The sequence below is a fragment of the Macaca fascicularis genome, chromosome 12 (genome assembly GCF_037993035.2).
Source record: "Macaca fascicularis isolate 582-1 chromosome 12, T2T-MFA8v1.1".
In the NCBI taxonomy this organism is placed as follows: domain Eukaryota; kingdom Metazoa; phylum Chordata; class Mammalia; order Primates; family Cercopithecidae; genus Macaca; species Macaca fascicularis.
The window spans coordinates 77,284,635-77,296,699 of NC_088386.1; the positions used below are offsets into that span (position 1 = coordinate 77,284,635).

At 35.7% G+C, this 12,065-nt stretch overlaps 1 pseudogene; it reads left to right on the top strand.

Annotated features, from left to right (window-relative positions):
• Positions 1-491: 491 nt before the first annotated feature.
• LOC123568173 (U6atac minor spliceosomal RNA) lies at positions 492-601 on the top strand (annotated as a pseudogene).
• The last annotated feature ends 11,464 nt before the right edge of the window (positions 602-12,065 follow it).

Here is a 12,065-nt window from a genome sequence, read left to right on the forward strand (position 1 = left end):
TTCTCCCCCTGCACACTAAGGGGACTCACAGTTATCTGCCTGGCTCATGGTGTAGGCTGCAGCCTGCTGCTTCTTTCGAGGAGTCTGTGGTTTTTTCAGTTTTCCTGTTAAGTTCCTGTATTGCTTCTTGGAAAAAAGTTCACAGCATGAATCTCTCCACACTATTTTGTCTTTCCAAGTGGGAGAGGCATACTAACAACCTCTCCAATTCACCATCTTTAAAAAAAAAAGAGGCATAGGTTTACACCAGAAGCTAATAGCCATGCCAACTTTGTCAAACTACATCATTTTCTCCTCTATAAATGGGAATAATAATAATATCAACCCGGCAACGTTTTGTAAAAGTCTAATATAATAAACATGTAACTAATAGAATACCTAGCACATAGCTCTGTTTAATAAAATTTCCTATTATACTCTGATTTTATGTAGTTAAACCTTATGAAGCTGCCAACATTTGATCTTTTTAACGTACAAAAATTGTAATTTCAGTGTTTCATGAAAGGAGAACAGGTTAAGACTCCCCTATCGGGCCTTTGGGCCTAATAGCATATATATAGTTCAGGCATTACCACCTTGTGGAATCTAACCATCATTTTTACAAAGTTCCAGTTAGATCGCAGGAATAAGCTTTAGTGATCTATTGCACTGCATTTTGAACATAGTTAATGATATGGTTTGGATCTGTGTCCCCACCCAAATCTCATGTTCACCTGTAATCCCCAATGTTGGAGGTGGGGCTGGGTGGGAGGTGATTGGATCAAAGGGGTGGGGTTCTCACAAGTAGATTAGCACCATCTCCTTGGTGATGTTCTTGTAATAGTTATCATGAGATCTGGTTGTTTAAAAGTCTGTAGCACTTCTCCCCTCTCTCTCTTCCTCCTGCTCTAGCCTTGTGTGACGTCTCACTCCTCTTTTGCCTTCTGCCATGATTGAAAGATCCCTGAGGCCTCCACCCAGAAGCAGATGCTGCCATGCTTCCTGTACAACTTGCAGAACCATAAGCCAAATAATCCTCTTTTCTTTATAAATTACCCAATCTCAGGTACTTCTTGATAGTAAAACAAGGATGGACTAACACAGTTAATAACGTTTATTTCAAAATCGCTTGAAGAATAGATTTTTAATGTTCTCGCCACAAAAAAAATGATGTCAGATGATGGGTATGTTAATTAGCTTGACTGAATCTATACTGTCTATATATATATACATCAAACCATCACATTATACTACATAAATATACACAATTATTTGTCAGTTAAAAATGGTAATTTCATGTGATCTAACCTATTATTAACAAAGTTATGTATAATTTAATCCCAATTCCTAACATGCGTAAGATTCTAAGAATCAGATTTAGGATCTAATGTTTATGATTTCATAAACATCAAATCATAATTTCTAAGAATTTTTTTGATTTCTAAGAATTATTTATTGTTTTACAGCAAAAAAATAGCATGATAATGTAGAAGTTAGAATTCTTCTTTTTGGTTCCATGCCGTTTCAAATGATTAGGATTACCTCCTATCTGTGGTCTATGCCTTGGGTGTAAACTCCTTGATTAGATAGAATTCCAAAACCCACATGACTGGGAAGTACATCTCACAAACTAAAGGTGGGGGAGGATGGAAAGAAGGGAGATATATGAACAGAGAACTCATGTAGTATATCTCCCATTCCCCAGTCTTATGCTCTGACAATTAAAGTCAATTACCAAGGAGAATTCAGGCAATGATGTTAACTGATGTTGTCCATGTCAACTTGTTCTCTCGAAGCAGCTGAAAACAAGTGTGAGAATAAATGGACATTTCTGTAAATAAAATTTTTTTTGCAAATTCTGGCATATTTCTTACAAGTGTGGGAGCTTTAGTATTTGTACTCTCCCATGGACTAGAATTGAAAATTTCTATTATAATTACTTTCAGCTACTGAAGTCATGTGGGTCCATTTGAGGTATTTGCATAAGTGTATTTTAAGGCAATTTATTTCCTAACATTAAGTAAGTGTTTGATGCCTTAATTATAACTCATCAAGAAAGACCATCTATTTACCTGTCTATTATCAAAATTTCTAAATTATAGACTGAGGAGAAATGTGAATGCCAGTTGTACTTAAAAGAAATAATAATAATTTACTTATGCAAGAAAATTATAGAGTGCATACACTAAGCTATGATAGATAATGCTTTGGTAAACTAATTGGATATATCAGTTATATCATTATTCTAGAACCTATATTTCTAACCACTCATATTAAAATAAAACAAATTCCCACTACATGGATTTTTTACACATGCAAAGAAAGGCACAGATCACAAAAAAAACTACCTATAAAAGTGACTACTAATAACTAATAATTTATAGCTTAAATGACACCTTAAACTATAATTTATTACTTTAGCAGAGATATCACTGTTATTATAATTGTTCATTTATACCTGGAATGACCAAAAGAATGGTTTTTTTTTTTAAGATGACAAACAGGCATAGGTCTGAAAATGAAAAAGTTTCTGTACCAGCAAAGCTGAGAAGATGAATCCTGAAACATTTAATCAATTTTTAAACATTTCCTTATAGATCAAAGGAAAGATTACTGCAAAGTTTTATGAATCAGCATTGGGTTCATAGCTTAGGTCTAAGAGAGGGTAAAAATACATCAGGAAACAAACAAACAATAAGTGCAGCCAGTTCAGTCTAGAAATACAGCAGATGGTTAAAATCAGAAGTCATATATTTAACTCAAAGAGCCAAGGTCCAAACCACCAGGTAGAAGTTATGAGAAGAACACCACTGAGCTCCAAACTCCAAACTGGGGATAGAAGCTGAGCAGAGGTGCCTAGTCACAGACCCAAAAAGGTAGTTGCTTTTTGTTTTCTGCACTTTAAAAATACAACAGAAGATAATGGCTGGCCCTCTCTGGCATGGTCAGACTAGAGCCAAGTATGAGCTGGTTGAGTGTTGCACCTGTCCAACAAAATCAGGACACGTTCTTATTTCCTAGAGGTCATTGTAAGGGACTGTGAGGGTGTAGACAAGTCAGCAGCAATCAGACACACTGGACACTCTTGGACTAACTCACCTTGCCCAGGTGACATTTTTGCATGTTTGTTGATTTCAGGACAGGAGAAAGAGAACCAGAAATTTGAACTGTTTTGCATGGCAAATGTGGACAATCTTTAGGAAAAAAAAATTATCATATTCTTTTAGTTGGTGGCATTCAGACTGGACTCCAGTTCTCTGGAAAAGTAGAGTGTTGGGTCTGTTTGGCTCCTTCACTGGAACCAATAGGAAAGAAACAACAAGTGAAGGGGGAAATGACTTAATTGAATAGTTTGTAACTTTGAAACATGCCATAATCCATTTCCATATTCCACAGAGAATGCACTTGCTTTTCCTTAATGATTTTCCACTTCTGCCTGAGCATTTGCAGAGTGTAAATCAGAGACTGAGAGGCACCAGCGGCCCATTCTGCTCCTCAGATAATAACACATGCCCTAAAGCTTCAGTTAGTGGGTTCCCAACCCATCAACAAATGGAATTTCTAACATTGCTCTTTAGTGATTGCATTAATGGGATAATTTTCTCGGACAGGATGTATTTTTTTCTGAAATTATCTGAAGTTTCCTCTTCCAAACTCTATCTTACTGTCCACTCCCATGGTTATCTCCTTGTGCACTGGAAAACAATATCAATCCTCACATTAGTTTTCTATTTTTAGACCTGGTTTGGTCAGTCTATATAGTAAAATGGTTTATATTTAGCCCCTAAGTTTCTCCCATTAGTCATTCAGACTCGTCACTCCCTTAGTCATTTTTTGTTGGTTGATTGGTTGTCAGTTTTATGCTGCTTGACCTGAGAATAAAGAAAGCATTTCCAGGGATAACTCATAAGGGTGGGGTCAGATATTTTCATCTATAGACTATAATGAATCTATATATACCTTGGAAGCTGGGCTAACTTCTTACCCTTTTTCAACCCATATTTTTTTTAGCCTCATGTGATTAGTTCTGAGTTCTTTTTATTAATGATATCTTCCCATCTTGGAAAACAGTTCCCATGGTATGTTGTTATCCCTAGAACTTAGCCCATATGCCTGGCACATAGTTAGAACTCAAGATATACTTGATGAATAAATGAAAAAATAAATGAGTCAAACATTACTGGTAAGAGTTATTTCCAAATTATCTTTTATCTAGATTTATAAGGTTTTTTTTCTATTTTTCTTTAACATCTTTTAGTTTTTAGTTCAATTGAGGTGTGTTATCAGTTCAACTATTAGAGTACAATCTCATACTGTACAAGCATATATGTCCATGTTTTGCATAAAATTTGTGGAGCCACATGACTTGAATGATCTTTGCCATAGGATTTCTGGCCTGGTAAGTGACTTTAGAAATCATCTGGTCTGATTCCAACATTTTATAGACTTTAAACCTGACACCTAGAAAAGATTCTAGGGGATATAATTAAATGTTTTCTGTTATAATTTTCTCTTTTATTCACACTTTATTCTTTGTATCTGAAGACCATACCATGTCATCTGGAATGGTCAACTCTTTCATACCACTCAAACACGTTTTTTTCCCCTTACATTTGAAAACCTAGCTACTGTTTTAAAGGACTTATCTCCATCTGTGTTTCAAACTCAGCAATCTGCAAGCTCTCTGGCAATCCACTGATGATCCCTGAAGTTTCCTAGATGAAAATGATTAATTCTAGATAGTTAAAAGTTGACCTTTTAGAGTTTTGAGATTCAACGAGGTCCATAATCAGCATCCATCTGAGGTTCTTGCTGTGGTCTCTTTTCTGCATGTAATTATTTTCCTTTATATTTGCCTTTTTGATTATATGTGGAATTTTGAGGATGGTCGCTTGGTGGCACTGTAGTTAACAGCTTGATTTTCTTGTGTATTTTTCCACTGCCTTCATGGCTTTTGTTTTTAAATTGCAATTATGTGAAATACGTGCGTCTTTTAAATTCTGCTGCAGGTGAAATGATTTAATGACTCTTGACTTCTGGATTAATTTTAAGCATTATAAACATTGTGAAAACAGACTCTTGCTAATAATGATCATTATTGTAATGGCTTGAGGCATAATCATTTGCTAACATTAACCAAGTTATTAAAATCCATCATGAGTTTAATTTGAAAAAATTTCGTTCCTTTGCAATAAATGGCTAATGATATTAGTCTCATCTTTGTGAGGCCAAAATTTACCATATGACTTTGTACTTTCACTACTTGATAGAAATCTACTCTTGTTAACACAGGCCATATTATCCCTATTGTTTACCAAGCCTGTGTTGTTCCCTATATTGGTACTGAATTGGGCCATATGGTGCACAATGTACATGCAATTGTCACTTTTCTTTTATGCCCTGCTATTTGATAATTTATCATTTTACAGAGCAAATGACCTTAACAGATGTTAAAATTAATTACCACGACCAGTCAAACCTGTAGGGAAAGGGAAACGTTCTCATTTTATGACTCATTTTTGTCAAAACTGGATATGATATTTATAATAATCAGATTTTTTGATATATTTGTATAACTTTGTAACGATGCCTTTAAAAAGTGTCCAATCTTAAAGTTAGTAATAATTTTCCAGAAATATTCTCTTTCAACTGATTTTTTTTTTTCTTTCTACCTCTTACCTCTGCAACCCTCTGCCCTGCTCACAGACCAGCATTCTGGAGAGGCTGAGTTTTGAAACAACTGAAAGAAACTGATTAGAGAGCAAGTGTGTAGTTGCCATTTTTTTTCCCCCACAAAGAACCTGAGTCTGGACTTTAAATTTACTTACTGCCTCATTATTTCCTTTGATGAATCATGCAAAAATCTTGACCTTCAAGGGTACTCTACCCAGCAGATATCCACGAGGATAATGATCTTATTTCCAGAACACCTTAATTAGAAAAGGAAAAAAAATAAGTATAACAAACAACCCCCAAAATAAACAAACTTTGGCAACTGTGGAAGGGAAAAAGCTGTATTTCTTAATGGGTACTATTTTGTTTCCAGAAGTTTTCCCCAAAGGAAGCAACCAGGTGAATATCGCACACTGACTGATATTAGAGATTAGCCTTCCACAGGCTCACTGATGAACTGTAATCTTTATGGCTGTTAGCTGTTTCCTCTTCAAAACAAGTCGATGTTGTTATCCTCATTTTTTAAAGAACCAGAGAGACCCACGATGGAGAATTAACATGCCCAAGATTGTTTAGTGAGTGGGTAGAAGGCATGTTAATTGGCCATTGAATGCTAAGTAAAAAATACACTCTTGCTCTCTAATCAATTTCTTTCAACTGTTTCAAAACTCAATCTCTTCAGAATGCTGGTCTGTGAGCAGGGCAGAGGATTGCAGAGGTAAGAGGTAAAAAGAAAAAAAATCCCCGAAGGAAAATCAGATAATTTAAAACTCACGGCCGGGCGCGGTGGCTCAAGCCTGTAATCCCAGCACTTTGGGAGGCCGAGACGGGCGGATCACGAGGTCAGGAGATCGAGACCATCCTGGCTAACACAGTGAAACCCCGTCTCTACTAAAAATACAAAAACTTAGCCGGGCGAGGTGGCGGGCGCCTGTAGTCCCAGCTACTCGGGAGGCTGAGGCAGGAGAATGGCGTGAACCCGGGAGGCGGAGCTTGCAGTGAGCTGAGATCCGGCCACTGCACTCCAGCCTGAGTGACAGAGCGAGACTCCGTCTCAAAAAAAAATAATAATAATAAAAAAAAATAAATAAAACTCACATACAAAATTTACTTTCATATATACATGTGTGTGTGTGTGTGTATTTTTTTTTAATTATTTTTTGAGATGGAGTCTCACTCTTGTTGCCCAGGCTGGAGTGCAACGGTGCGACCTTGGCTCACTACAACTTCCACCTCCTGTGTTCAAGCAATTCTCCTGCCTCAGCCTCCCGAGTAGCTGGAATTACAGGCGCCCGCCACCATGCCTGGCTAATGTTTTGTATTTTTAGTAGAGATGGGGTTTCGCCATGTTGGCCAGGCTGGTCTCGAACTCTTGACCTCAGGTGATCCACCCCGCTTGGCCTCCCAAACACCTGGGATTACAGGTGTGAACCATTGCACTCGGCCTACTATAATATTTTAATGAGGTAAAAGTTACAGATTTTCAGTAAAATTATGAGCATTAGTAACTCCCTGAGCTAAAGCTATTCATTCATTCATTCCTTTATTCAAAAACACAGTGTGCAGCATCTACTCCATGTAACAGGTTGGGCATTAGGGATACTAGGGAAGTTATTATAGCCAAGGTGACCCCTCTAATGATTTATAATACTGCAAACCTGCCCCAGATACTTGTGTTACATGGTTAAATAGCATGTCTTTTAGTTAACAGTAAAGTCAAAATATGGAATCTAGCCAAATTTATTAGAATAGAATCAACCATAAGAGAAAATCTAGACTAGAAAACTGAGTTCCAGAAAAGTAACACCACTTATTCAAGATCTCATAGTTAGACAGTGGCAAAGAGAAGTTGATTACCAGTATTTTATTTCATTTCATTTTGTTTCATTTCATTTATTTTTGAGACAGGGTCTTGCTCTGTCACCCAGGCTGGAGTGCAGTGTCGCGATCCTGGCTCACTGCAACCTCCACCTCCTGGGTTCAAGTGATTCTCGTGCCCCAACCTCCTGAGTAGCTGGAATTAGAGATGTGCACCACCACACCCAGCTAATTTTTGTATTTTTAGTAGAGACGGGGTTTCACCATGTTGGCCAGGCTGATTTTGAACTCCTGGTCTCATGTGATCCGCCCACCTTGGCCTCCAAAGTGCTGGGATTACAGGCGTGAGCCACCTTTGCCCAGCCTTGATTTACACTTTTTAAGAGTTCACTCCATTGTAAAATACTCTTTTCCAAAGACCGCCCAAAATAAGAATTTTAATTCCCCAAACTTATATATAATAAGTGTATACTGAGATAGATTTTTTTAACCTGAGGGATGGTACAATAGAATGTAATAATGATTTATGTTTGTGTTAACGTGCATCTCAATAGGAACTACTCAGTGAAATTTTATATGACTTAAAGATATGAAAATTGTTTTCCTTGTGTTTTATGAAGCTTTAATAATGACTAATGCGTTTGTGGACTGAAAATTTTCCCTTTTCAAATAAAGTAAGAGGGAAAAACATATCCTTCTACAGGAAATAGTGACCATAAATTTGTTTTGTGTTAACAGATTTATTATTTCTAATACAGTTTTTTAAAAGTGCTTTTGGTTGTTGCTGCTGTTGTTTGAAAGTTGTTCTAGTTATTTAGTACCTTTCAACCAATAAAAGTTTACAAATTCACATGTCAAGTTTTATAAAACTTTTTATTTCTTTAGTAAGGTATTTTTAATAATTATTTTAATATTTCTAATATTTAAGAATAATTAAACTACGATGATGATAGTAAAATCATACTATGACAAAATCCAGACTCTGTAGAGCAAAATGGGGTTTCAGGACAGGCGGAGACAGACTGAGCTTCTGGTCCATTAAGGCTGCCATGTAATGGTCTGACCACTTATCTGCGGAGTTTCCTGCTAGCCAGACATGATCACATCAATTTCCTTCATCGGCAATTGTTACACAATTATAACTTGGAGAGGGAGCAAAGTCATTTTAGAGTCTGAACACCAGGACCAGGAGTTAATTGAGCCCCTCCACCAGGAAGGAACAGTAACTCCTACCCTGTTTGGAAAATTTAATTGTGAAGAACGTGGTGTATGCCACATTGTGAAAGATGTCTCACAAAAAAACTCAGAGAAATTAAACCACAGATATTTTATTTCTTTTGTTGTTGTTTATTCGATTGGCAGGAAAAAATTTGCCAAGGAAAGAGAATTTAAGATTTTTTTTTTTTTTTTTTTTTTGAGGCGGAGTCTCGCTCTGTCGCCCAGGCTGGAGTGCAGTGGCCAGATCTCGGCTCACTGCAAGCTCCGCCTCCCGGGTTCCCGATTTAAGATTTTTATTTTTCCTTTTCTTTTTGAAAAATCTCTAAATGACAAGAATGTCTGCTTTTGGCAAAATATGTACATAAAAGTTTTTCTTGATGGCCATACTACTTTTCTCAGTGAGAGGAAACAATTATACCAACTGTTGTGTCCATTTATTCAGTTTTTCTTTTAACAATTCATTGCTTTTCTTGATCACTTTACTGAATCTCTAAAGAAATGACTTTAAATTTGCCTAGATTCCAACTTTATATAAATAGATTCATATGTTCTCTTTTGTGATTTGCTTCCTTCACTCAGCATTATGTTTCCAGGTTCTTCCATGTTGACAAATGCTGTCTATGAGTCATCTTCTTGCATTGTTATATAGTTTTCTATTGTATGACTAGTAACATTCAATTATCCATTCTGTAGTTAATGTATATTGGAGTTGTTTCCAGCATTTTGTTGCTGTAGGTAGAACTTCCCTAACATTCTTGGACTTGACTCCAGATGCACATGTCTAACAGTTTTTCTAAGCTGCATACCTAAGAATAAATTTGCTAAGCCAGAGGATATTTTTTCCAAAGTAGTTGTACCAATTACCCACCCACAAGCAACAGATAGGAGCTCTATTGCTCCAACCCAGGCAAAACTTGAAATTTTCCAACTTTAAAAAATTGTGGCCAAATGGAAGAGTAAAAAATTGGTATTTCACTGTGGTTCTAATTTGCATGTCTTTAATTTCTAACAAGATTACATGTTTATGTTTTTTGCCCACTTTCCTACTACATTATTCATCTTTTCCTATTATAGGTTTTCTTTAAATATTTTAGATTGTAATCCTCCACTGGTTATGCTCTTATAAATATCTTTTGCCAGTTTGTGACTTGTATTTTAACTTTTTAAAAAATAGTACACATAATAAATAGATGCTCTTAATTTTAATGTAGTAAAAATTATCTGTATTAGACCATTCTTGCATTGCTATAAATAATACTTGAAACTGGGTAATTTATAAAGAGAGATTTAATTGGCTCATAATTCTGCAGGCTTTATGGGAAGCGTGACATCTACTTCTTGTGAGGCTTCAGGAAACTTACAGTCATGGCAGGAAGCAAACGGGGAGGCAGCATGTCACATGGTGAGAGCAGGAACAAGAGAGTGAGGTTAGGGGAGGTCCTCGACTTTTAAGCAACCAGATCTCACGTGATCTAACCGAGTAAGAACTCACCACCAAGGAGATGGTGCTAAACCATTCATGAGGGATGATTGTCTCCATGATCCAGTTACCTCCCAACAGGCCACACCTCCAACACTGAGAATCACATTTCAGCATGAGATTTAGAGAGGACACACATCCAAATTACATTATTATCCATCAGTTCCTTTATAATGTGCTTTTTTTTTTTTTTTTTTTCACCTTGTTTAAGAAATTCTTCCCTATCTGGAAGTTTGAAAAAAATTCTTTTTTTCTAGTTCTAAAATTTTCATTTTCACATTTTCACCTCTAAGACTAATCCATTTGAAATCAATTTCTAGGTATGATGTAAGGAGTAGATTTTTTAAAATCTATATGGAAAATTGTGTCACTTTGTCCTGCAACTTTGTGTCTTTTTCATATTAAAGCAACAATCTATAGGGTGAGAGACTAAAATAAATCTTATTTGTAGAAATTAAGTTCTTTCAATGTTAGGCAAATTTAGGAATAAAGTGGAGCTGAAAACTGGATAAAGAAAAAAGTGCCTTTCTTGAATAATTCATCCTTTCTCCTCTGACTTGTAATGCCAGCTTGGTCATATATTTGACATCCTTATATGAGCAGGTCTGTGTTTGAGTATTCTAAACTGTTGTATTCATTTACTTAAGAAAATGAATACTTAATCAGGTAGTGTTCCAAACCCTGAGGACACAGCAGTGAACAACAAGAAGAAATTCCTGCCTTTGTGTAGTTTATCCTATAGTGAGATATGATAAAGAGATATAGAAGTAAAAGATAGAGAATGTTCAAGGGTTATAAATTGCTATGGAGAAACTAAAATGGAAACAGGGAATAAGGACTGTGGTGTGGGTGGGAGGAGCAGACATTGTTATTTTACATATTACTCACTCCTCACTACTAAGAAGGCCTTTGAGATGAGACCTGAAGGAGGTGAAGTAAGGGAGTGAGCTGTATCAATAGCCATTACACCAATGACATCCCATTAGCTATTAGCATAATGTCCATTCTTGTTTGAGCCCTGCAGTCTTAATTTTTAGGGTATAATAATAAATCATAATGTCTAGCTTCAGTCTTTACGTCTTTTTCAGTTTGAGCTTTGGCTGTTCTTGACCATTTACTTTCTTATTTAAGTTTCAGAATCAATTTGTCTAGTTTTACAAGAAAAACAAAACAAACAACAAAAAAATTGTTTGAATTTTAATTGGATTTGCATTAAATCTTCAGATTAATTTGTGAATAATTGACATTTGTATAACATTGAGTCCCTCTAATCATGGATATGGTATATCTTTCTGTATAACTATTATTTAATGATCTTCAACTAATTTGATAATTTTCTCATCTTTTCTTTTACTCTTAGGTTTTTTTATAATTTTTATTTCCATTCTAAATGGTATCTTTTTATGGTGATAAACACACCATAAACTTTACAATTTTCACTGTTTTTAAGTATATAATTCAGTGACATTAAGTACCTTCACAATGGTGAATAAACATCACCACTATCCATTTCCACAACAGAAACTCTGTATAGTTAAACAGTAACTTCCCATTGTTCCACCTCATTATAACCCCTCAAATGTGCCTATTCTGGTTGTCTCATTTAAGTGGAATACAATATTTGTGCTTTTGCATCTGGCTATGTTGTAGCATGTTATCTAAATTTTATTCTCTTTTAAAGCTGAATAATAATCCATTGTATGTATATACCACCTTTCATTTATCCATTCATCAACTGATGAATATTTGGGTTATTTTTATCATTTGGTTATTGTAAATAATACTGCCATGAACATTAGTATGCAAGTACCTTTTTGCATTCCTGCTTTCAATTCATCTGGATTTATACATAGAAGTGAAATTGCTGGATTATACAGTAATTACATGTTTAACTTTT